Source organism: Balaenoptera musculus, chromosome 8 (assembly GCF_009873245.2).
Source record: "Balaenoptera musculus isolate JJ_BM4_2016_0621 chromosome 8, mBalMus1.pri.v3, whole genome shotgun sequence".
Lineage (NCBI taxonomy): Eukaryota > Metazoa > Chordata > Mammalia > Artiodactyla > Balaenopteridae > Balaenoptera > Balaenoptera musculus.
The window spans coordinates 10,519,430-10,546,590 of record NC_045792.1 but is presented as its reverse complement, the minus strand read 5'-3'; positions in this window follow the sequence as shown (position 1 = coordinate 10,546,590).

Genomic DNA, 27,161 nt, shown 5'->3' with positions numbered 1-27,161 from the left:
AGCTGGGAATGGTAGGCAGCTAGAAAGGGTAGAGTGGATCTGACTGAAGCACCCCAGTGGTGTGGGTGAGGGGAGAGAGTGGAAAATGCGAACAATCAGAACCGTATTAGTTGAATCAACTACAGCATAACCGAGTGCTTGGTAAGGAAGAAACCCAGTTGTTCTCACCATTGGCACATGCCTCACCATTACACACAGTGTCTGCCCCCCCGCAAGCAACAAACTTCTGTTCCGGTCTGAGCATCCATTCAGATCTAATCATGACTTTAGAACCTTTCATTTCCTGTAACACATTCTGCACAAATGTGGCCCTTTCTGGGGCCCTTTGACTTTCTGGTCTCCGTGGCTCGACCATTTCTACGCGAGCTAACCAAGGTCGGTGCTGACACAAAACAGGCGCTTTGGAGATGGAGTTCCTGGGAGGGAGACCAACTCTACTGCTTACTGTATGACACTGAACAAGTGACTTCCTCTCTCTGGGCGCCCCAAAAATGAGATGTGACTAAAAACCATCATGTGTTCATTTTCTATTATTTTCTATTGCTATTTTCTAGGCACTTAGCTAATACTTGACATGCACTGTCTCATCCTAATCCTCAACAAAAAGTCCTCTTACTATCTCTGTTCTACAGATGATAAACTGATGCTTATGGAAGTTAATGACTAGCCTCAGGTACACATCTAGTGAGTACAGAGTCAGAACCAGAAAACAAGTCTGACTCAAATGCCCATGCTCTTGGCCCATGAAAGAGTAACTGGCACAAGACTCGCCCTCCCACTGTAAACAGCTAGAAAGTAAACAAAATACATGAAACAAATATTTTGAGATTGGAATGCCCAGGCAGCACAGAACTGCGATTCATGAGCGAAGGGAAAGAGCAAGGTAAAGCCCTACGATGCGCCGTCTCTCTCTCTCTGGAGACAATGTTCAGGCTGCTGCAGAGGTGAGGTGGGGCAACCCAAGCATCGCCCCAGGGTTCTACCGAGCTGAAGAGTCAGAAGTACTCTGCGACAAAGAATGTGGGACCTATGGGAAAGAGCACGGAAAAGGAAGGAAGCAGGCAAAGAGAGAGATCCAAAAATCTACATTCCTACCCCTTTGGGCAGTCTTTGGCTCAACACTCATCTATGCAAGTTTAGAATAAAACTCTACATGGCAGGATAAAATTGACTCACTTCCAGGGAGCTCTACGCTGAGCAATTCCCTGAGCCCACACACACCTAGAAGATATTCCAGTGACGATCAACCAGAATGGAGAGACCTTGTTGAACATGGAGGGCACTGAGGAAAGACACCAGAAAAGTCACACCCTGCTGGTATGGCTAAACTCGCCTCAAGACAAAGCCTCGAAAGGTATTAAGCTGATCCGTAAGTCATTTAACAGGCTGCCAAAGCAAGCCTCAAATTTTTTAAAGACAGACAACAAGATGCAAATATTCAACACCATAACATTCATAATGCCTAACATCCAATAAAAAATTACTAGCCTTCAAAGAAGCAGCAAAGAAGGAAAATATTAGTCAATAGAAACAGACCTAGAAATTACAGAAGTCACAGAATTAGAAAGCAAGGACCTTAAAACAGCTATTATATGATTTAAATCAGGGATTTAAAGCAGAGATCAGCAAAATCTTTCTGTAAAGGACCAGAAATCAAATATTTTAAGTTTTATGAACCATATATGTTCTGTTGCATATTTTCAATTTTTTAAAATAATCTTTTACAACGTAAAACCCATTCCCAGCTCACAGGCCATACAAAAACAGACCATCAGTTCGATTTGGCCCATAGGCCATAGTTTACTAAACCTTGAATTAAAAGAAACATAAAATATGGGAAAAGATGAAAGACGTAAAAAAATGAAACAAAACAAAACATACATATGGGTCTTCTAGAAAAGAAGACTACAATATCTGATAGAAAAAATTTACTGGATTACAGCATATTAGAAGAAATATCAGTAAACTTGAAAACATAGCACTAAAAACTCTCCAGACTTAAGTTTAAGAGAAAAAGAAATTAAATGAACAGAAGCTTGATGACCTATGAAACAATGTCAAACGACTACTACATGTATAGTTAAGAACCCAAAAGGAGAGGAGGACAGAAAATGTACTTAAAGTAGTAGTGACTTAAGTTGTTCCAAATATGATTTTTAAGAAACGTGAATTCACATCATAATCAAACTGCCAAAAACCATCAATAAAGAGAAAAGTTTAGAAGTATACAGAGAGGGCTTCCCTGGCAGCACAGTGGTTAAGAATCCGCCTGTCAATGCAGGTGACACAGGTTTGACCCCTGGTCCGGGAAGATCCCACATGCCACGGAGCAACTAAGCCCGTGTGCCACAACTACTGAGCCTGTGCTCTAGAGCCTGCGAGCCACAACTACTGAGCCTGCACGCCACTACTACTGAAGCCTGTGAGCTCTAGGGCCCACATGCCACAACTACTGAGCCCGCGTGCTGCAGCTACTTGAAGCCCACACACCTAGAGCCTATGCTCTGCAACGAGAAGCCACTGCTACGAGAAGCCCGCGCACCGCAACGAAGAGTAGCCCCCGCTCACTGCAACTAGGGAAAGTTCGCGTGCAGCAACGAAGACTCAGTGTAGCCAAAAAACAAAAACAAAAAAAAACAAATTAAAAAAATCATGTTTTTAAATCTATACTATTGATACAAAAGCCCAAACTTCTAGTATGATAGTCTGCCCTAAAGGATCTTTCAATTTCATCTCCACTTTCCCCACAATACATTTGCCTATTGGATTATTTCCCTTTCTCTAATCCACTGTTTTTTCACATCCGAGTCTTTGTGCATATTTCTAGCTATCCATTTTTCAAAGCCCATCTCAGTGCCAGCTTCTCTTGAAGTCTTCCATTAGCATCCTTCCACAAGTCATTTCTTCTTCTTTTATGTTCCCATAATACATTACTCCGGGGTTTCTCAAACTTTAACGTGCCTATGGATCACCTGGAGTGGAATCTGAGCTCTGTAGTTTTATAAGCTCCCAAGTACTGTCCATGCTTCTAGTCTGAGAGGACTCCACTGCTGAGTAGCAAGGTCTTATATTTTTATCATCTCATCAACTAAAAAAATAACTATTTAAAGAAGAAAGTGAGTTATTCTCACCTTTGTAATTATTGTACTGTATTGTATAATACCATAGCACCAAATACAGGGCTATGCAGCTTGTCAATACTAGCTAGATAAAGAGATGAGAGATTCAGAGGCATAAAGAGGTATCACCTTAATCTTCTGCTGCCTAGCGAAACCCTGACTTCTCACTTGCTGACACCTATGGATATGTATCTAATTTTTAACTGTTCAGGCAAAATAAGATCTAGAGTAACCTTAAAGCCCTAGTACCAAGGTTTAGCCCACTACTCCACGATAGCTGCATTAGTCATGTATGATTATGAGAAATTCATTCAGAAGGACACTGCCGATAAAAATCGTCATTTATTTTTACTGGATTTTAAAATGCAGATTTACTGAAACTTTCTTTCCACAAACACTCTAAGTACCTACTGTCTCTGGGGTAAAAAAGAAGCACATGTGTGCTATGTCGTGTTCCAAGGAGGAAGATCATTCTAACTAAAAACAGAAAAGCATTCCTTCCAGACTCTCATAAACTTAATGGAGCCTCTATATTTAAATAGCTTCAGAGACCTTTTCTTCCCTTCTCCTCCCCCACACCCCATGCTCCAAAGGCTCCTGGGTAGTGCTGCCTGACCCCCACTGTATCCTGTCATGTGACCTGACAGCTCGGCTATCAGCACCTCAGTATTGTTTTGCACTGCAGAACTCAACATGTGTTTCCCCTTTGCAAAAATTACATCATGTCTCAGGAAGTCTCTTTTCTCCAACAGAACCAGCGGATATTCTCCAACAAGGCTTTGCAAATAAGAAAAGGAGATAAATTAATCCTGGTGCAGTTGTTTAAAGTACACACGCTGGCTGCAGAGTCCTCTTCCCACAGTCCAGCCCCAGCCAATTCATCCACGCACTGAGTCCCAAATGTCTTAGTCCCCAACGAGATGAACAAGACCAGGACTAGGAGTAGAGTTTGTATCAATACTTGTCTCCTGTGCATTTCTCTACAGAAGGTGCAGTTGTTTTCTACACTGGCCTTTGCCCAGAAACAAGCCAGATGATAGTTCGACTTCCACTCTGACAAATGCTTTAACCTGTTGCCAAAGAGTTGGGAACTGCACAATTCTGAGAATTCCATTTCTTTCATGATGCCTTCTCCAGTTTCTCAGAGGAAGGCTAACAAAATCCCTTGCATGCCTAGTTTGAAAGTAAAATTACCTGTGACTACTTTACTTTCCACCCAAAATATATTTGCCCTTGTTCCTCAATCTAAAATGCATTTCTCATATCTATACATTATGTAAACATTTTCCTTTCTAATTCCTTTTAAAGGATCAGATTTACACCTAACTTTTACTAAGCCCTGTATATTCCAATCATTGCCGTTTGTTAGAGGTTGTGAGCAACCAGATGCCAGAGACACAGATAACATGGCTCCCTTTTGTCAACAGCCAGCAGAGCAAAAAGATGCTTTAGAGCTTATTTATCATGTCATCCTAGTGATCCCTTAAATTTTTGTAACACAAGTTTAAAAAATAGTTTCCTGCCTATGATATCATATCATCATTCTTCATTTAACAAATATTCATCAATATCTGCTCATAACGAGTGCCATGCAAGACATTCATAGGGGTTACAATGGTAGACAGGCGAAATATAGTCTCTGCCCTCATTTAATTTACATTCACTGAATGTTTATTTAGTTCCCATAAGGTTCTGGACACTCTGTGCTGGTAATACATTTAGAGAAGGTCATAATTTTCTTCATTTTATAGAAGAGAAACCTGGGACACAGAAAAGTTAAGTGACTTTCTCCAGCCCAGTGTTAGCTGTGGGTGCAAGGGATGTAACAAATATCAGGTATTATGTCAGAGGCTGACCAAAGCCCAGATAACCAGAGATAGAGCATATCAATGATAATTAGCCTCCAAACCAAGGTCATAAATAAGTTATGATGCCTTGCATCCCAGAAAGAATATCAGACTAGCAATTGTGATTTGGATTTAGGTTCCATCTTATCATTTCCTAATGCATTGAATAAGGTTAGCAGTTTTTAAAGTGCTACTCAGAGTCCTGGGGTCCTAAGGAAATGACCTACGAGTCTTTGAGGGGAGTCGAGGGAGGGCGAGTTGGCTCCAGGCTCAAAGCTTCGAGCTGTTTTAAATATACTGAAGTACTATGTGTAACTGTGCTTTTAAAAGAAAAAGAATTTTTAAAAAATAAATTTGGAAACCAATTAACTGGATTATATCTAAAAGTTCTTTTTCAATTCTGACCATCTATAACTCAGTAATCTTTTCATCATTATGAGGTAAGAGTCCGTTTCTTCTCTATTCGAGATGGTTATCATGGGGCACCATTCCCAACTGATTGATCAGTATGGTAGATTCTAGAGTCTTATTACCTAAAATGTGGTTCATATGTCAGCAGCACTGGCATTACCTGGAAGCTTCTAACAAATCTCAGATTCCAGAACTCCTGAATCAGATTTTGAATTTTACTGAGATCTCCAGGTGACTTGATGAACATTAAAGTTTAAGAACCACTGATCTAGAATGAAATAACGCCATTTGCAGCAACATGGCTGGAACTAGAGATTGTCATAGTGAGCGAAGTAAGTCCGAAAAAGAAAGACAAATATCATGTGATATCGCTTGTATGTGGAATCCAAAAAAAATGGTACAAATGCACTTATTTACAAAACAGAAATAGAGTCACAGATGTAGAAAACAAACTTCTGGTTACCAAGGGGGAAAGGGCGAGGGAGGAATAAATTGGGAGATTGGGATTGACATATACACACTACTATATATGAAATAGATAACTAACAAGGAGCTACTATATAGCACAGGAAGCTCTACTCAATACTCTATAATGACGTATATGGGAAAAGAATCTAAGAAAGAGTGGATATGTGTATATGTATAACTGATTCACTCTGCTGTACAGCAGAAACTAACACAACATTGTACATCAACTATACTCCAATTAATTTAATTAACTGTACTCCAATTTTAAAAAAAAGAACCACTGATCTAGAAGATATTGGAATCTTTCTTCATTGACTAACATCACTGAACCCCATTCTCCTCTCTATGGTTTGTAGCAGAAAGTTTAGGATGGCTGGTCACTCCTGTCCTGTCTCATCTCTCCATGGCTCCAAGGGAAAAGGCAGAGTTAGTGTTTGCCATTTTTGCCCATATCCTAACTTACAACTTAACAGTCACCATCTGCCAACTTATCCTTATAAATGGTCCCCCCATACCCATGACCATTTAGAATGTCAGGGATATTGAAAGCAGTTCTTCTCTAGTAGAGAGCTGGGGCCCCTTTGATGAGATCATCTTTCCAATCCAGTCCAATCCTGAGACTCACTAATTCTATAATACAGACATTCATAACAAAAAACTCTCAGATCCTTTACAAATTGCCCCAGGCTTGTCCATGTGTTATTAAAGTTGGGCTGAGTAATAAACGCTATAAATGTCCTAGGAGACAGCACTCATGCCCAGTGAGCATGACATCCCATAATAGACCTATTTGGCTTGTTACCCTGGCGCCTCTCTCCACCCTGATCTCTGGAAACCAGAGAAAGGCAAACATCAGAATGTCAATCCAAAGGCACAGACATGAGTATAAGATGCTTTGCTTGGAGAGTTTTCATAAGATCATATTTCTGGCCAGATTCCTATTACTTCTGAGTTGTAGTCGGGAGGTGATTTTTTTCATTAGCATTTCTCTTCCCAGAAGGAAAACATTATCTCCCAAATAAAATTCAAGTGAACTAAATCGCTTCCAACCTCAGCATCATTTCAGGTTTGGTGTCATTTGTAGATTAAAGATTGAGTCCTATTTAATCTGCTCAAGTTCCATTCCTAATAGGAAAAATGCCAAGAAACAAAGAAAAGATGCATCCCATTTTTCAGAAGGAATCGCCTTCTATGTTTTAGACTGATCATAAAGCAGTTCAATTCATAAGAAAATAAGAAAAACACACCCTAGCACTGGTAGACAGTTCCTGCTAAGTGCCCAACGCATAATTATCTGAAACACATCTAGGGCTAAATGTTGTTGGTGAACTCGTTACAATATCTACCTAGTAATTGAGAGCTATCATGGTGGACTATGGAGAATCAGGCAGGATGGAGGAGTGGATTAAAGCTGACTGTAAAAAAAATGGGAAGAATTTCCATCGCAAAAAAATAAGAATGGGGATGACTGAGCAGGGAAACTAGTGTGAGAAAAGGCATGCAGGTAGGAAAGCACCTCATCTTCCGCCATCCTGGAGCAACAACAAAGCTTTCACCCTGCTTGGAACAGAGGTTTTATGTATAGAATATGTTCAGTGACAAATTTGGAAAGAAAGAGCAGGAGCCCTGAATTGCATATATAGGAATGTGGATTTTATTCTATAACCAACAAAGAGCTCAGATGCATTTTTGAGCAGCTGAAAGGAAATCCATAGGAAAATTAAATTTCTGGTAGTTTGTAGGATAAACTGGAATAAGGAGGTACTGATGAAAGAGAGGAAATTTTAGAAGTAATTGCTATAAACAGAGCCCCATGTTTACATTTAACAATCATTAATAAGCAGTCCTTGTATGGGGAGGGGGTGTTCATAAGAGGGAATCCAAGGTAAACGGCATCATTATTTCTGAGGAGTGTTCCGTGTACATAATGTAGCTGAGGATCCTGGATTTGAACTTAAGACACCAGCTTTAGGTCATTTTCTTCATTTAAGTTGGTCAAATCCAAGTAGCAAGCACTCTTGTGGGCATTACAAAGGTACCATCTGGAATCTCAGAACACAGTTTAACAGTAGGAAGCTTAGAGGCTATTTTGTCCAATGACTTCATTTTGTGGATATGGACAGAGCCCCCAAACAACAACAGACAAAATTAACAGTACTTAAAATGCAGGAACCTCTAAGAGTTTTATAGTGCATGGCCTTACACTTAGGTCTTTAATCCATTTTGAGCTTATTTTTGTGTACAGTGTTAGGAAGTGTTCTAATTTCATTCTTTTACATGTAGCTGTCCAGTTTTCCCAGCACCACTTATTGAAGAGGCTGTCTTTTCTCCATTGTATATTCTTGCCTCCTTTATCAAAGATAAGGTGACCATATGTGTGTGGGTTTATCTCTGGGATTTCTACCTTGTTCCATTGATCTATATTTCTGTTTTTGTGCCAGTACCATACTGTCTTGATTACTGTAGCTTTGTAGTATAGTTTGAAGTCAGGGAGCCTGATTCCTCCAGCTCTGTTTTTCTTTCTCAAGATTGCTTTGGCTATTTGGGGTCTTTCGTGTTATAAAACTCTTAGAGGAAAACATAGGTAGAACACTCTATGACTTAAATCACAGCAAGAGCCTTTTTGACCCGCCTCCTAGAGTACTGGAAATAAAATCAAACATAAACAAATGGGACCTAATAAAACTTAAAAGCTTTTGCACAGCAAAGGAAAACATAAACAAGATGAAAAGACAACCCTCAGAATGGGAGAAAATATTTGCAAATGAAGCAACTGACAAAGGATTAATCTCCAAAATTTACAAGCAGCTCACGCAGCTCAATATCAAAAAAACAAACAACCCAATCCAAAAATGGGCAGAAGACCTAAATAGACATTTCTCCAAAGAAGATATACAGATTGCCAACAAACACATGAAAGGATGCTCAACATTACTGATTAGAGAAATGCAAATCAAAACTACAATGAAGTATCACCTCACACCAGTCAGAATGGCCATCATCAAAAACTCTACAAACAATAAATGATGGAGAGGGTGTGAAGAAAAGGGAACACTCTTGCACTGTTGGTGGGAATGCAAACTGATACAGCCACTATGGAGAACAGTATGGAGGTTCCCCAAAAAACTAAAAATAGAACTACCATATGACCCAGCAATCCCACTACTGGGCATATACCCTGAGAAAACCATAATTCAAAAAGAGTCATGTACCACAATGTTCATTGCAGCTCTATTTACAATAGCCAGGACATGGAAGCAACCTAAGTGTCCACTGACAGATGAATGGATAAAGAAGATGTGGCACATATATACAATGGAATATTATTCAGCCATAAAAAGAAATGAAGTTGAGTTATTTGTAGTGAGGTGGATGGACCTAGAGTCTGTCATACAGAGTGAAGTAAGTCAAAAAGAGAAAAACAAATACTGTATGCTCACCCATATATATGGAATCTAAAAAAAAAAAAAAAATGGTTCTGAAGAACCTAGGGGCAGGACAGGAATAAAGACACAGACGTAGAGAATGGACTTGAGGACACGGGGAGGGGGAAGGGTAAGCTGGGACGAAGTGAGAGAGTGGCATGGACATATACACACTACCAAATGTAAAATAGATAGCTAGTGGGAAGCAGCCGCATAGCACAGGGAGATCAGCTCGGTGCTTTGTGACCACCTAGAGGGGTGGGATAAGGAGGGTGGGAAGGAGACGCAAGAATGAGGAGATATGGGGATATATGTATATGTATAGCTGATTTACTTTATTATAAAGCAGAAACTAACACACCACTGTAAAGCAATTATACTCCAATAAAGATGTAAAAGAAAAAAAAAATCAAACAAAAACAAATGTGACCTAATGAAACTTAAAGCTTTGCACAGCAAAGAAAACATAAAAAAGATGAAAAGACAACTCTCAGAATGGGAGAAAATATTTGCAAACAAAGCAACTGACAAAGGATTAATCTCCAAAATATACAAGCAGCTCATGCAGCTCAATATCCAGAAAACAAACAACCCAACCCAAAAATGGGCGGAAGACCTAAATATCTTCTCCAAAGAAGATATACAGATTGCCAACAAACACATGAAAGGATGCTCAACATCACTAATCATTAGTGAAATGCAATTCAAAACTACAATGAGGTATCACCTCACACCAGTCAGTTATACAGCAGAAACTAACTCAACATTGTAAAGCAATTACACGCCATTAAAGATGTAAAAAAGAAAAAAAAATGCAGGTACCTAATTCCAAATCCAATGCTCTTTCCACTACACCCAACTCTTTCTTAAATATGCCTCCCTCAAGAACTTACACACATTAAAGAAATCCCAAACATTGTCTTTCATGCAAGGAAGTATAAAAGTGCATACTCATCCTATTGTGAGACAAATGGGATAATCTTTCTTAAAAACTGATAGAAGAACAAGTCTGTACATTACGAGAATAAAATTTTCTGGTGGGCTTCAAGGCCAGATAGTCCAAAGCCGTATTTCTCCTTGAGTTTCAGCTTCTTCAGGCAAAGTCTGCCCCAGGAGATTAAAGGAGGAGAGATCTCTTTCTTCAAAAAGAAAGCTTTTACTTCATTTGCCTAATGCTGTCTCCTGTCTGAACAGTGCCCCCAGAAAAGCTAAACCAAAGGATTTGCAATTTGGAGTCACAATATTAAGGGTCCAAGTATTTTAAATAGGTGCAAGAATCAATGCAATAGTTCAGAGCCCTCAAAGGAATGTTCACGAGATCTCGAACAATTAGTCATTTTCTCTGTTAAATCCTTTATGAGAAAGTAAACACACAGTGTTTGGTAACATAACAGAAAGGTAATTACTCATTAAAGCATCTCAACCATGGTCTTAACCCCCCTTTTTTGGCCCAGCTATTATAATATGCATGAACATCAGAAAAGAGTCATCAGGAATGATTCAAAAAGATTTCTATTTTTCCAATATATTTTATTTAGACTAGGTTTTCTACCTACAGATCTTTGTCTGTTTCCTCTTTAAAACATTTTCCAAAACCGTCGATTATGCCCCATAACACACTTCAGATGATTAAAATACACTTTTTTAATAAAACCAACAAATGTGAATCAAAATTATGGCATCTTATGGTTTATTGGGATGTTACAGGATGTCAAGCCCAAGCCCTCCATTGGCTGCTTAAATCCCATTATACCTTATCAAGTGGCTCTTCCAGCCTCCACTTGAATACAGTGAATGAGAGGAAACCTACTACTCTCCAAAGTCACCTATCAATTTCATGCATTACCACCCAATGAAAGCCCAAAGCTGCTATCCTGTAGTTTTGCCTTTTGAAATACAGAGACCAAATCTACTCCCTCTTCCATGGGACAGTTCAAGTCAGACACTACCTGAATGTGCACCAGGCACTGTGCTGGGTACTAGACAATAAATAACTGAATGAATGAGGCATGGACCTTGCTTTAGGGATATTTACATTGTAGTGGGGAGACAGATGTGTACTAGTATACTCAGAGTGTTCTGAGGTATAGAACAGGGTACTTAATTCAGATTTGAAGGGTTAGAGGAAGTCAAGTGGACTTTTAAAGACAAATAGGAATTAGCCAAAGAAGTAACTCCCTATAGGAAAAAAATTTAACGACACAAAGAAGAAATGAGAAATATGGTATATCAAGGAACTACAAGTAGAATGATATGAGGGGGGAGTGGTAGGCAATGAGATTAGAGACATAAGCAAGAATCTGATAAAGAGACTTGTATATCAGAACTAAAGGCTTTGAAGTGACTTGAAAAAGAGAATAATAAAATCAAATGTACCTTTTTGTTAGGTTACTCTAGTGGCAGTGTAGAGAAACAAGGGTAGAAGAGGGGAGACCGTTTAAGTTTTGTTGAAACTTTTTGGTGAAAAAATGATGAAAACCTGAGTTCAGTATGTACTAATAGGTATATATTTAAGGAATATTTATGAAATAAAATTGACAGGCCTGGATAACTCATTTGATGCAGATGATAAAGGAGAGGTTCATAGATGATTCTGGCTTCTAACTTGAGTAATGAGGTGACTGTTGGTACTGCCAATTATTGGTATACCAAGAACCAATGAGTTGATGCTGGATTTGTCTGATGTAACTGTAAAATACCAGTTAAGTTGAATGGCTAGTAATTGGACAAGTAAGCAGCTCAGAGGAAAAAAACGAGCTTGGAGAAATAAACCCAGCATATAAGTGAATAATGAGCTTAAGAGTATGTAAGATCATCCAGGTACAGAACACAGTCTGAGAAACGAGAAGCATAAAATAGAACACTGAGGAACTGTAACATTTAAGATGATTTCCAATAGCTGGAGATAGCCACTGAGGGCCTTCTCTTTTCTAGAATAAACATTCACAGATCTTTCCATTGTCTCTTCTGTTCCATTGCTTCCAAGTATATTTTACTTTGCCAATTTTTCCTCCTAAATGGAATGCTCTCAAATGATACTAATCCACAAACTGGGGACTGGCCCAAGCTGGGACTATCATCTGCATTCTGGATTGCCTAAGGGGGATGGATGGTGAACAAGTCAGCAATATGGGTCTTCCTACTTTCATAATATAGTTCTGTCACTAGAAGGCAGTTTCCTGTGGCGGGGTGGGGCGGTGGTGGTGGGATGAATTGGGAGAGTGGGATTGACATACACTAATATGTATAAAATGGATAACTAATAAGAACCTGCTGTATAAAAAAGTAAATAAAATAAAATTCAAAAATTCAAAAAAAAAAGAAGGCAGTTTCCCATCCAAGAACTGTACTTCCTAGTCTCCCTCAATAATGAAATGTGAGAGGAAATGACATGTGATATCTTTGGACCAAGGTTTTTATGAAACAGAGGTCCTCTCTCCACTCTTTCTTCCCTCTTCTTCACCTGGATGCAAATGACAGTGAGGCCAAAGCTTAGAGAACTGCCTGGCCCCAACATGGACGGAACCCAGGACCTGGGTTTCCACGTGGAAGAAAACACACAAGACGTGCAATATCTGACTTGGATAGTTAAGTGAGCAAGAATTCAATTTCAATTATGTTAAGCCACTGAGATTTAGCAGTCTTTTTTACAGCAGCTACTACCCTACTACCACACACACTTATTGAAATATATAAGAAACCATTTATTTTGAAAGAAGGGACATTGTACCAATGTGTGATCACTGAAAACTCCTCATATTGGCAAACTAAGATTTTCCCCATTCTGTAATTCTACATTGCTTTTTTGGATCCAATTGCATAACTTTACATGCATCCCTGTTAAATTTCATCTTAGTAGACTTGGCTGATCTCTGAATATTTTAAATATCCATTTGGAATTTGATTTTTCCAACCAGTGCATTAACTATTTCCTTCAATTCCCTGGCATCTGCAAATTTAATCAAGGTTTCTATCTCGAAGCATTAATAAAAATAATTGAAAAGTGGGGCTTGGACTAACGTTTCCAGAAATATTCTCGTAACTGCATTCCTTGTGAGCTCTCTACAGACCTTTCCTAACTCTGGCCTCTAATTGGAACCTCCTCTAATTGGAGCACACTTGTATCATCCTACTCAATTACTACTCTGAGTTTTGCAGGACTTGAAGATGAAAGATCAAAAGAATAAAAATGGAATAAAACCACGGGGAGTCTGGTCTCCTTTCCCTCCACCCCCCCAGCACAAGCTTTTCACCAGTCCCACATCACCAGTCCCAGATCAGCAGAGGGGCAGTTAGGATGGCCCCTCTGCTGATCTACCCCCAACCCCCGCTACTTATCCTATAGACTCCTCTCTCTCTCAGTTCTTTTCCTCTAAAACCAATCTGCTTATGTCACTCTCCTGCTAAAGATTTCCAAAGACTTCCCATTAAATCCAAATCCCTTCGTTTCATGTACACAGACCTTTACGACATGGATCCCAACCATCTCCCCAGTCTCATTTTTCTTCCCTCCATCATAAACTTCTTGTCATTCACAAAATATGTTAGGTCCTTCCACAAGCCTCTGCCTTGCAAATACTGTTCTCTGGCTTGCACTGAGGTTTCCACTCCTTTCCCGTTCTCCCCCAGGCAGAGTTAGGTGCCTGCTACTCTGTGCTTTCCCATTTCACCTGCTCAACTTTATTGTTTACAGGTCCTTCCCCCTCCTCTAGCCTGGGAGCATGTTGAGGACAGGGCGGTCGCTTTCATCTGTTTCCCCAGTTCCTAGCACAGTGTGTGCTTCATAGTTGGTACTCGGTAAATATTTGTGGAAATAATGAGTGATGAGAGGAAAGCACAAAGGGTGAGTGAAGGAAAAGGTGGCAAAAGGCAGAAGACAGCACTCCCACGTGGAAACAAATTCAATTTGCCAACATTTATGCAGTGTTAGGTGAAACATACATGCATTACTGTCCACCCTATCACCATGCAGCTTTAAGAACAATTTTTTCTTTCCAGAATGACAGTCACCATATAGAGACACAGCTTTATTATTACAAGTCTGGACCTACATTGATACACACGATAGATCAGGAAAGTCTCTCTAGAGTTAAATATAAACATATTTAAGAAGCACTAAACTCCCTTAATATTTTAATCTTTAACATTAGTTCTAGAATCATCCTCACACCTGGTCAGGTGAAATCAGTGTTACTATTTATTGGAGTTCTTTTAGTAAAATAAAGAATATCAATGAAAAATGTCCAAATACCTAGAAATAAATTGAGTGAGAAGAATAAATCCAGTAATTAATCTGGGACTACAAAGCAGGGTTGATTTCATTACATAATAGTTTCCAAAGGGAACTAGCTGTCTTCCTTTTGAATCTTGATTAAAGGTGTACATAGGACGGGTATTCTACTAAATGCTCCTTAGGGATTTCTTCCCATGATTTTGGTTTCCCTTGAGTAGTTGGTATGATTAACTGGGCTGGTTTCTTTCATAATTGTCCTGAAGCCCTTTGTATTTTCAAACTGCTTTGCAATTGTTTTTTCATAGGGCATCCTTTGAAATGAACCCATTAGGCGAAGTCGTGAGGCAAGCTCAGCTCGGGGAAGCTGGGGTTGGCAAAGCCAGGATAAAGCCATAGAAAGTCTTACTTTTTTAGGGTACTCAGAGTGCTCTTTTCAAAATGTTTTTATTTCCAAAATTAAAAGATGTCCAAAGGAACAGCAAGCCTAGCTTTCCCTCTTTGGACTTAGGATGGGGTTGCCAGATAAAACACAGGATGTCCAGTTAAAATTTGAATTTCCGATAAACAGTGAATAACTTTTTTAGAACAAGTATATCCCATCAATACTAGGAGTCCTCTATTTTCATTGGCTAACTCTGGGAACCCCAACTTAGGAAGACAACATTTTTCACCCCAGAGCTTAACCTTTCTGGGTTGAAATTTCCTCATCTCTAAAAATAAAATATTGTGCTGCATGACCTATAAATAACTTCTATTGCTAACCAGGCTATGGTACAACATCTTTCCATCATCCAAGACTTACCTAGGTGTGTTATTCCAGTGTCATATAAAGAGAAGTGCAATGGAAGAGAAAGACCAGAGTTTGAATCCCATCTCACTAACAATCTATAGTTTCTTTGGCAAATCCTTAGAGGCTCAGATTCTTCAACTACAAAACTGGAGATAATGTATTTATTCTAAGAATCGGATTAGTTAACGTGCAGAGAAGTGCTTCTTTGTCAAGTTGTAAACAAAGGATGACTTATGACAAAGTTACTCAACTTCTCCCAGAAGTTACTCTCAACCAATGTGGAAATGAGTTATCATGAAACCACACAGCCAAAGACTCTGTTCCCCTATAGGACTCTTAAGTTTTCAAGCTTGGATAAGTTCTCAGAAGGTGCCCACAAGTAGTCGTTTTACCACTGTGCTCTTTTTATTTCAAGAGACAGAGGTTTGAATGTTGGCTCTAAACCTCTCTCTCTTCAAATAATAAATGGGCAAAATAATACCCACTGCACACATTTATTCTGAGAACTGAGGAAATATATACAAAGACCTGGCACAGTTTCTCAAGAGAAATATCAGTTCCTTCCTTTCTCTGTGGTTCTGCTGGATGCCTCGGTTGACGCCCGGCCCCGGGTACAGTCCGTCGGTCGGTGGGTGTGTTTAAAGAGTGGGTCTCGGTGTCCATTTCCCCCTGTACCAGGCAGCTCTGTTGTCACAGCCCAGCAGGACAAGGAAGGCCCCCTCCAACCCAACCCCCAGACCTCCCCCAGGATGGAGTCTGAGACGCCAACTCATTTTGTGTCCCCTGACCTCTGCGGATCCATAGGACAATAATAACCTTCCTTAACCTCAGCCAGATTCAAAGCAGAAAGCAGCAGGAGGAAAGTCGCCTTGACCCAAGGGGGCATCCAGCCTCTCCCACAGCAGACGCAGAATAATGAAGTCCAGACCGACCAAATTCCTCGCCTTTGATGACTGCCTAAGCCCTCCCCACACAAGGTCATCCAGCCTCTCTCCCGCTTGCCTCAGACACAGCTCTTCCTCAGCCACGTTTTTCAGGTCACCAGGCCAGTCCTCAACGGGGACAGAAAGATGTCTGCCCTAGGGAATTTCCAACCTGCCCGGGAGTTGTCGGATTCACCCTTTGCAGAAGCCAACTTGCAAAGGGCAGCTCGGCGTTGTGCACACGCATCTGTGGTGCAACAGTGACCTCCAGTGGCAGGCTTGCCTCTGGCTGAACAAGGAGGACAAAATGCCTGCACCCGACTCTCAGGGCAACCCTGTCCCCGCCAGGAGGCTAGCGTGCAGGATGAGAACTTCTTAGGACCACTTTTCCAAAAACCTATGCACAGCATCTTTTTAAAAATACCAAAGAAACAACCCGAGTTATGGACCAATTAAATCTAACCATGTCACTCCATCACTTACACATTTTAAATGGCCATTGGTCCCTCCACTGACTTCAGGGTAAGGTCTGAACTCCTTAGCACAGCAGACAGGGCTTTTTAGGATCCGGACATGACTACCTGTCATGTCTTACCACCTCCCCATCCTTTAATACACACCAAACTTCTCCCTAATCCCTGAATGCCCTGTGCTGTTTTCCCTACTTTAAATGACCTCCTTCACTTCTCTGCCTGGTAAGATCCTTTAAGGGCTTCATATCAGAAATTGCTGTCTTGGTGACAGCTTCAGTATTGTCTCCTAGCCACTGTGGGATGTTTTCAAAACATACAGCAAGTAGAGCTAATACTAATGTATTTATCTATTCAAGAAACAATAACAGGACAGCTGTTATAAGGTCAGTCACTGTGCTTGGGTGTTTGGAATAAACAGATGAAAGAGGCAAGGTTTCTGACCTCAGAACTGGTTTGTAAACCAGTGGTAAACATGTCGAGAAATAACTGCCATGCAGTGCTAGTAAGGTGCTATGTGCAAGTTCCACACTTGGTGTAAGAACAAGGGTTATTACTTCACCCTGGGCAAAGGGCAGAGACCCAGCCCAAGAGCGAGAGGCTTTGACTGGGTCTTGAAGCATGAGTAGGAGTTAGCCAGGCAGGTGAAAGAATATAAAAGAGAAAAAGGAATGCAGCATATTTGGGGCATGAAAGTAACTCACACGGAAATAGAAATGTGTTGCGGGCAGGCAACAGTCCAAATCCGCTGAAGCGTGAGTTCTGTGTTGTACAATAGAGGGGTATAGGGCTAAGATGCAGGCTGGGATCAGAAGTCAGGCCCAAGTGTTTAAAATATTTGCTGTGGCAATGAGAATGAAAGCAACATTTAGGAGGAATGAACTGACACAAGAGCTAGCCACAGCATACAGGACAAGCAAAAGGAGATCAAAATCAGGTTTGTGTCTGACACTCAGACTCTGTGGGGTCAATATCCAGTCTGAGAGGCAAAGGCGAAGTCTGTGGGTAAACAGACAGGGGGCACAGGACATTTACAGCACAAGGGCCATCAATGTAGTCGTGAGTAGGAGCAAAAGTCAAGGTCTCAGGGAATGGGAAGCGCAGGTGGAAACACAGGGAAGTCCAGCTTCATTCTGGTGAACAGCATCTTGCTGGACTGTGGTTGCTTTTAAAGGGCTGGGCCTTGATGGCAAGGTAGAGGGTCTGCTCAAGCTGCCCTAAAAGGTCCAGTTCTGACACTCTAGAGAGCCCATTCATTTTATCATGAATGGGGGAAGACAGCCATCCCTTGACAGACAGGGCAAGGAAATAATGGTGGCTGAGATGGGAAATCATGTAGACCAGGGGACCGCTTCCAGGCAGTTCTCCATTCGTGTGTCCCAGAGATCTCTTGCACGCAGATGAAGGACCACAATCCATCTCGAAGAGGGCCTCTCCAGGGAAAGGCAGACAACACGATGAAGAGCGTGCTATGGTTCTCCATCCGAGTCCCCACAGCAAGCTGCCCCCTGTCATTAGACAACATAACACACCTGCCTGTTTACTTATCCGTTTGTCCCATGAGAAAATGAACTCCCTGAAGGTGAGACACTCATCCTCCTCAAGTAGCACAGTGCCTGGCATGGTCAGCACTCAATAATAAATACTGGTTTGAAGTAAAGAATAAATAAGCAACCCTGGGATGGGGAAAATTGATTGTGGAGTTCCCACAGACACTATGGCTTAGGGTGAAGCACCAGAAGGTACTATATCTTCTCAGTTCCGTCCTTCATCCTCTTACAAACATTGCTAAAGTGTACTTTAGAAAGACTGTTAATTTTGAAAACAGATGAAAGTGATGTCAAATTCGAGCTGTACCATTTTATTCGCTTGGGCAAATTACTCAAATTGTCTAAGATTCCATTTCTTCACCTAATATATGAAGATAAAAATAACAATACCCTTCTCTCTAAAGTATGGTGAGAGTAAGAAATCATACCTGTAAAACACCACAGCACAGGATAAGGCAAATAAATAGCAGGCCTCCAGTAAATGGCAGAGGTGGTGACTATAACACGGTGTGTCTTCTTGTGATGGACTCTGAACCGCCGAAAACCCCTGAAGTCTTAGTGGATATTCTTATCCACCAAGTAGTTCTGTTGTAGGACTCAGGACCTGGAGAAGGCCTGGGCCCAACTCGAGTGCTGTGTCCATGATTCTGTGGTTGGAACACACAGATCTGTGCTTGTACACTGGCCTGGCAGTAACAGGGGCTTTTCTGAGCTTGAAATAAGGTCAGTGTGGAGGTCTGACTGTGTTCCTGTATCATTCTGCCGTTGCTGGAGCTGGACATGGTAAGCTCTGAAATCCTCACGACAGAGTCATTTATGGGAGTCGCACGAGTATTTTGACATCCAAGACACAGCAACAGTACAACAGATCCAGCTTGCAGGCTTACAGGTGATAACAGAGAGAAGCAGGGAAAAAAATGACCATACCTTGTAGCTGAAGCTGCTGGTAGTTCAGAGGCACATTCAATTCCTTAAAAATCAGGCAAAGCGACCACCTAGCATCAGTCACCTTCACTTAAGAGCACTAAAATCCATGGCTTGGTACTGCTTTTCACATGTGAAATAATCCCTTATAGTTGGATTTTGTTGCTTCGAGAAAGGGGAGTCACATTCAATTTCAGAATCCCCCTGGGTCAATGGCCACATATAAGACACTGATTTCAACTAAAAATGGTTGATCAAGACACCGGTACGCCCTCTGTGGACCCAGGCGATCCAGAGTGTAAGGTCCTGGAAGCCAGTTTGAGGAGCCGGGCACCAGAGAAGGGACCCCTTTTCCCCAGCTACCTATCGAGTGTGATGGAGTGAAGCAAGCGCATTCTCTTTGTGATGATAACGCTAAAATACGAGTCTGCAGCCCAGACCTCTCTAAGGTCCAGAGCCTATATCCAACCTATAAACATGTCCACTTGACTCTCTCTCAGATTCCCAAAATTCAGCTTTTCCCAAATTAAACCATGGCAACAGCATGAATTCCCAAGCACTTTTCTTTTGAAGTATATTTGATTTACAATATTGTGTTCGTTTCGGGTGTACAGCAAAACGATTCAGTTATGTATGTACTTTTTTCAGATTATTTTCCATCATAGGTTGTTACAAGACCCCCAGCACTCTTGATCCTTTATTCTTCTCCTCCCCCATATCTAGTCAGTTACTGTGTCCGAATGAGTCCGAAACTCAATGTCTGCTGTATGCAGCACGTGGCTGAGCCCTCTATATATGCATGAGTTTTCTACTGCTGCTGTAACAAATTACTACCAAATTGAAGGTTTAATATAACACAAATGTATTATCTCATAGCTCTGTAAGTTAGAAGTCCAACACAAGTCTCACTAGAGTAAAATCAGTGAGCTGGCAGGGCTGTGTTCCTTTCTGGAAGCTGTAGGGGAGAATCTATTTCTTTGCCTTTTCCAGCTTCCAGAAGCCACTCACATTCCTTGGCTCACAGCCCCTTCCTCCTTCTTCAAAACTACCAACGTATATGACTCACACATGAACCTGCCACTCCTTGCTCTAAAGCTCTGGATGATTCCCTTTCGCTGTACAACAAAGTCCAAACTGCTTAGTACAGACCTTAAGGCCCTCTATTATCTGGCTCCAACCTACTTCCCTAGCCTGATATTTCCCATCTTTCATTTCCATAAATGAATGCTTGATTTACATAAAATACATAAAATTCTTCTTTATATCTCTCAAAAAAAAAAACAAAACAAAACTACCAACATAACATCTCTCTGACCCATATCCACTGTTACATTGCTTTCTGACCACAGCCAGGAAATGTTCTCCACTTTTAAGGGCTTATGTGATTAGACTGAGGTCACTGGGACCCTAACCCAGGAAAATCTCCCCACCTCAGAGTCCTTAATTTCCGTCACACCTGCAAAGTCTCTTTTGCCATAGAGGGTAACATATTCACAAGTTCTGGGGATTATGACGTGGATCTCTCTTGGGGATCAGTATCCTGGCTACCACAGCATGCATTATCTCAGTCTTCCCAAGAACTCTGTGAGATGGCTACTACTGTTATCTCCATTTTACACATTGAACAAAGTTGCCTAAATTGCCTCAGGTCACTTTAATACACGGCAGAGAGATCTGTCCTGAGCTCTGTTTGGCTTGCTATACTGTCCTGCATTCCTGCTTCCTAAATGTCTCTAGACTATATGGTCCACCATCCTTGTTCAGGCCACCACTATGATTTACGTAGATTACTGGATTATCCTAACTGGTCTCTCTTCCTCCATTTTTATGATCCTTCCACCCATTCTCCACTCTGCAGCCAGAGCTCTTTCTAAAGCATAAATCTAATAAGGTCGCCACCAATGACACTCCATTGCTTTTGGGATAAAGCCCAGACTCTTGGACATGGTGTACAAGGACCATAAGACGCAGCCTCTGCTTAACTGTAGATCACCACGCCATCTCCCCCCTCCCCCCCCCCCCATACCTCTCCAGTCCCCCCCCCATACCTCTCCCAAACCTCCCTCTCCAGCCCCTCCCTCCCCCCATACCTCTCTCCAGTCCCCCTCCTCCCATACCTCTCTCCAGTCCCCCCCCCCATACCTCTCTCCAGTCCCCCTCCTCCCATACCTCTCTCCAGTCCCCCTCCCCCCATACCGCTCTCCAGTCCCCCTCCTCCCACAATCTGTGTTGAAAGCAACATAGTACTACTATCAGTTTCCCAAACTTATCATACCCTCTCTTGAGTATGATTACCACGTTTCCACATGCAAATCCTTCATAGGGTTGCTGGACAGATTAAATAATAGATACAAAGTGCTTATAACTGTACCGTGAACATAGTAAGTGCTTAAACAAAGGACTGACTGCACAGAAAGTCAACACTTTGTATGACAGTGAAGAAAACATGAGAGACCTTGCCAACACGGATCTAAAATAAACAGGAAGCTTTATGGAAATTATCAAATCTGCTTTTTTTATTTTTTCAATTTGTTTTCATGGGTCACCTCCAAAGATTAGTTTGAGATAGGGAGAACAAAAGCATATTTCAAAAACGACATAGCTAAAAATTACTGAATAACTCATCCTCTCCATTCTGTTGTCTAAGACTAAGCACATAAGTGGAACAAAAGTAACAGGAATTCAGAGATTAAACCACAGCTCCCTCTGTTATAACTACAGCAAGTGCAGGAAATGGGCTAGTTAATGTGAAGGTATCTTTGTTCTTGAAGCATTCTGTCACAGAGCGCAGACAAAGGTCTATGTGGTTTAAGGAACAGGGTGAGTGATCTTTATAAACAATTTGCATTTCTGTGTCAAATAGAATTTTTCATAGTATGATTTAGGGAAAACAGTCAAGGCTAGGTCAGATGTTATCCCAGACCTAAACATGGAGTAAGCTACACTATTAATTCATTTGACAAAGGTTGACTGCACATCTACATGTATTGGGCACTGAGAGACATAAATAACCAATTACCTGCTTTTAAGGAGCTCAGAGGTTGGTGACAGAAATAAGCAAAGCGCAAACTATGGCAATGCACTATAGACCTGTAGATAATCCCATGGGGAAGGAGCTGAGGGAGTTCAGAGGCGATGAATCTCCTGTTTTGGATGGTCAAGGCATCTTTACTAGACGCGGTGATGCTTTGGCTGAGTCCTGCAGAATAAGCCAGGCATCAAGAATAAACCAGGCCTCAAAGTGCGGGAGCAATATTACTCAGCCATAAAAGGAAACGAAATTGAGATATTTGTAGTGAGGTGGATGGACCTAGATTCTGTCATACAGAGTGATGTAAGTCAGAAAGAGAAAAAAAATACCATATGCTAACATATATATATGGAATCTAAAAAAAAAAAAAGGTCATGAAGAACCTAGGGGTAAGACGGGAATAAAAACACAGACCTACTAGAGAATGGACTTGAGGATACGGGGAGGGGGAAAGGTAAGCTGTGACAAAATGAGAGAGTGGCATGGACATATATACACTACCAAATGTAAAATAGATAGCTAGTGGGAAGCAGCCGCATAGCACAGGGAGATCAGCTCGGTGCTTTGTGACCACCTAGAGGGGTGGGATTAGGGAGGGTGGGAGGGAGGGAGATGCAAGAGGGAAGAGATATGGGAACATATGTATATGTATAACTGATTCACTTTGTTATGAAGCAGAAACTAACACACCATTGTAAAGCAATTATACTCCAATGAAGATGTTAAAAAAAAAAAAAATAGTGTGGGAGCGAGCAGCGCACGAAATGACACAGAGGCACAGAAGAGTGCGAGGGGAAAGCAGCTGAAGAGGAGACTGGGCAGGGAGTCAAGAACAAGATCGTGAAGCATCTTGATTGTGATGTTAAGGACTCTGAACTTTATCCCAAGTTAATGGGAGCCCATGAACACTTTTAAGCATAAAGTGACATGGGCAAATTTGAACTTTCGAACTATTATTTGGGCTGCCATCTAGAGGCTGGATTGGAGGGGGAGGTGCAGGTTTGTTTCCAAGATGTTGTAGTAATCCAGGAAAGGGCTTTTAATGATGTCCTGGACATTCAGAGATGAAAACGGAAATGAGGGGACAAAAATTTAAAGGGAATTTAAAAAAAAAGAGTACCCACTAATTGGATGTGGGTGATGTCATTCCCTGACATAAGGAATTTAAAATGAAAACCAGTTTGGGGAGAGAAAAGATTAAGCTGGATTTGGATATTTTCAGTTTAGGGTGTCTGTGAAACATCCAGGAAGAGTTATGCAGCAAACAGTTGGACACCTGAACTTGGAATTCAGGAAAGAGGTCTACAATAGACATAAATTTGAGAGTCATCACCACGAGGTGCTGGCTGAAACCTTCAGAGAGAATAAAGGAAGAATAGGAAAGCCCCTGGGGAAATCTGACACCTAGGATTTCAGGAGGATGAAGAGAAAGTTCATGGAGGGGATTTGGTTGTCATCACCAGAAAGGTTGGGAAAAAAACAAGGGAGATGAGTATCATCAGAGCCACGGGAAGAGGGCAGCTTCAAGAAGGAAGACCTGGCACAGCACTGCCACGCAGGAAAGAGGCGACAGGAAGAATGCAGAGTCTCACCTGCCTTGTCTGCCCTCAACACCCAACCTATGTGGCCCACCCATCCCTCCTGTCTTCCTGCCATGCTAGTCACTTTCTCTTCTATTACCCTGTTGTACTTTATTCATCACACGAGTTCCGGCTAAAAATATCTTGTTTGTTTTTGTCTCCATCGTCTGTATCCGTCTATAGGGTGTAAGTGCCACGAAGGCAGGAATCTCATACATCTTGTTCACCATTGTCTTCATTTGGATTTCACAAGGGTGGACCCTGAGACGAGGATTTGAATGCAAGGAGTTTATTTGGGAGGTGATTCAAGGAAACACTGGGCAGGAAGACAATAAAGAGTGAGTGTTCAAACCAGTTACCACTGTGGGTAGCTAGTGTGTAATCCCACCTGGAACGTGTGTCAGTCAGTGTGGAAGACACAGTCATGGATTTCCCACTCATGGGGCAAAGGGGTTGGTATTTGGTATTTCTATTATCTGCCTACTCCTATAGGTCACTTCAGGAGGAATGCTGGGGGCTGGGGAAGGTGGGCTTTAGTTTCCCAGCACTTCTGGATTACTTACGTGTAGGCAGAACTGCCCCAGCAGCCAGAGAAAGCCCTAGCGCAAAAACAGCTCGTGCAGGCAAAGGGAAGCGGAAGTTAGGACAGAGGGTCTAGAAATAGTAGGTCCAAGGGAACAGGAGCAGGCCCTTGACAGCACCCGCTATAACTCCCAAATCCTGGCACAGAAAAGGGTGCCAGGCACATTGTGAGCTCTCAATAGATATCTGAATGAATATTGCAACCAATTCCTCACTTCAGGGACTTCCCATGAGCTGCTCCCACTGAATGAATGTTTCCTTTGCCATTAAGTGTCACTTCCTTAGCAAAGTCTTCTCTAACCTCCTTCCCAATAGTTTATGTCTTCAGGTTACGTATCACTACAGTCCCTTGTCACCTCCTTCCCTTTTATAACACTCACCATAACTGAAATCACTGTCTACCTTATTCAGTGTGACTCTAATACCCAGCATAGAGCCTATTACATAGCAAGTGCTCAACATGTATTTATTAATTAATAACGTAATATTAGAGTTAGATGATCATGTGGAGGGCTCACGTACAAAAGTGAAGAATTGCAACTGCAGCTAAAAGGAATGCAGAAAATTGTTGACTAGAGACACAGAAAGACTCCAGGCAACCATGAAGAGCCAGTAGAGTTTGGAGATCATTAATATACAGAATATACAGTAGCACTGATCTTCATGGTTCTGTGTTTTCCCCCAGTCATGCTCTGAAAAGCAGAGAGTGGGTCTGTAGATGGCGGTTGGGCATGTTGGTGCAGCACTGGGGCTTTCTGAGGGCAGGGTAGAGAAAAACTAACATGGCAAAGGAACTCCCAAGGTAACTGGAAGAGGGACTGAAGTGATGTCCTAAACATCTAGGCTGGTCTCCAGGGGAAAAGTAGAGCCAGGATGGTAATGGGTGTGTGGTGAAGTGGCTAAAATGGAGATAAAAGATTGGAGGTCTTGATTGGGGTGGGGGGGGGGGTGGGGAGGGAATGGAGGTGTCAAGAGGTGAAAGGATAAAAGAGTGTGGTTGGACAGTAGGATGTTAAAGTTTATGATTTCAGAGGTAGAGGGATACTGTGATAAGGAACATGGAACTTCAGATGCAGCATGGTCAGGACTGAATTCATCTTCAGCTGGAGAGACGGGCATAAGATAAATTATCAAAGTTATGGCATTCGTTTGTAAGTTATCAGTGAGGGCTCTTGTGATATCCCCTTGAAAACAGACTTTGTCTACCTGTCTACTGTTCACTGCTGTATCCCTAGCATCTACAACAGTGTTTAGAACAATGCAAGAACTCAATGAATATTTGTTTAATGAACAGATAAATAAAATAACAAACGTGACCCATCTGGCTTAAACAAGCAAGGAAATGTATTGGCTTACACAAGCTAAAGTTGCAGGGTAAGGCTGTCTTCAGGTATTACTGGGCTCAAGGATTAAATAATCAGCACTCGAGTTTCCTCCACATATGGACTTTACCTTCCATTTTTTGGGGCCTCAGTCCTGGGCTTCATGTGATAGCAAGATCTAAGAAGAGTCACTTTCCCAAAAATTCCAGCAAAACTCTCATTGTCCCTAATTGACTAACAAACATGCCCATTCCCAAACCAGTCACAGGGTACAAGAGGATGATTATAATTTTCTTAGGCCTGGATCATATGTTCTACCCTGAAGGTTAGGATGCAGTCAACTTCACTCCAGTCCCAGAGTCTGAGATTGAGGAGAAATCAATTCTACTAAGAGTCGAGTTAACACAGACTGTGTAGCAAAGACAGCAGGGGCCCATCTTTTCTCCAGTAGCAGCGGGGAGCCGCTGAAAGATTTAAGGAAAGAGGCATGGTCATATCTGCATTTCAGAAAGATCATCCTGGAGCAGTGTGGAGGGCATGCTACAAAAGGTTGAGGCTAAGAGAAGAACATATAAGAGGACATCATTCAAATTCAAAATCATCAACTATCAATGGATCATTTCTTCTCTGTCCATAGAGAGAGAAGAAACCTCCATCTGAAGGCACAGCAATGAACAAGACATAGTCCCTGCACTCAAGGAGCTTCCAGTCTAATGAGGAAGACAGACGAGTAAACAGGCATTTATATTACATGTAACTATAGGAAGGCTTCCTGATGTACCAGGAAATGCCATCTAAGTAAGAAAGATAAATAGGCAGTAACAGTGTCTACAACCAGAGACAAGTGGAAACACTGCACACTTGGAAAAGCAGTAAGTTCAACATAGCCAGAGCATGCAGTTCCAACAGCGAAGCAGAAAAAGATGAGACCAGATTATTAGCAGGCCAGATCTTGAAGGGCTTTGCAAAGCCAAAGTAAGGCGTTAGGCTTTATCCTCAGAGTCTTGCAGAACCATAAACATTTTAAAGTCTGAGAGTGGTATTATCCAATCAGTACTCAAAAAAAAAAAAAAAAAAAAAACCAATCTGGCCATGTGGCATATGGATTGCAAAATTACAAAAAAATACACACGATCATCATGGAAGAGACTTTTGTAGTAATTCAGGGAAGAGATGGTGGTGCCCTCTACTAAAACGGTAGCAATGGGAAGAGAAAGGGACAGATTTGAGAGTTTTAAAATCTGGACTCAACTGTACTTGGAAACAAGGATAAGTGTATAAAGGAAGTAAAGGAGAATAAGGAGTCAATAACAACAATTAGGTTTTTTGTTTTTGTTTTTGTTTTTTGTTTTTTGGCTGTGCTACGTGGCTTGCAGGATCTTAGTTCCCTGACCAGGGATCAAACCCAGGCCCCCAGCCATGGAAGCACAGAGTCCGAACCACTGGACCGCCAGGAATCGCATGGCAATGGGAACTTGCATGACTG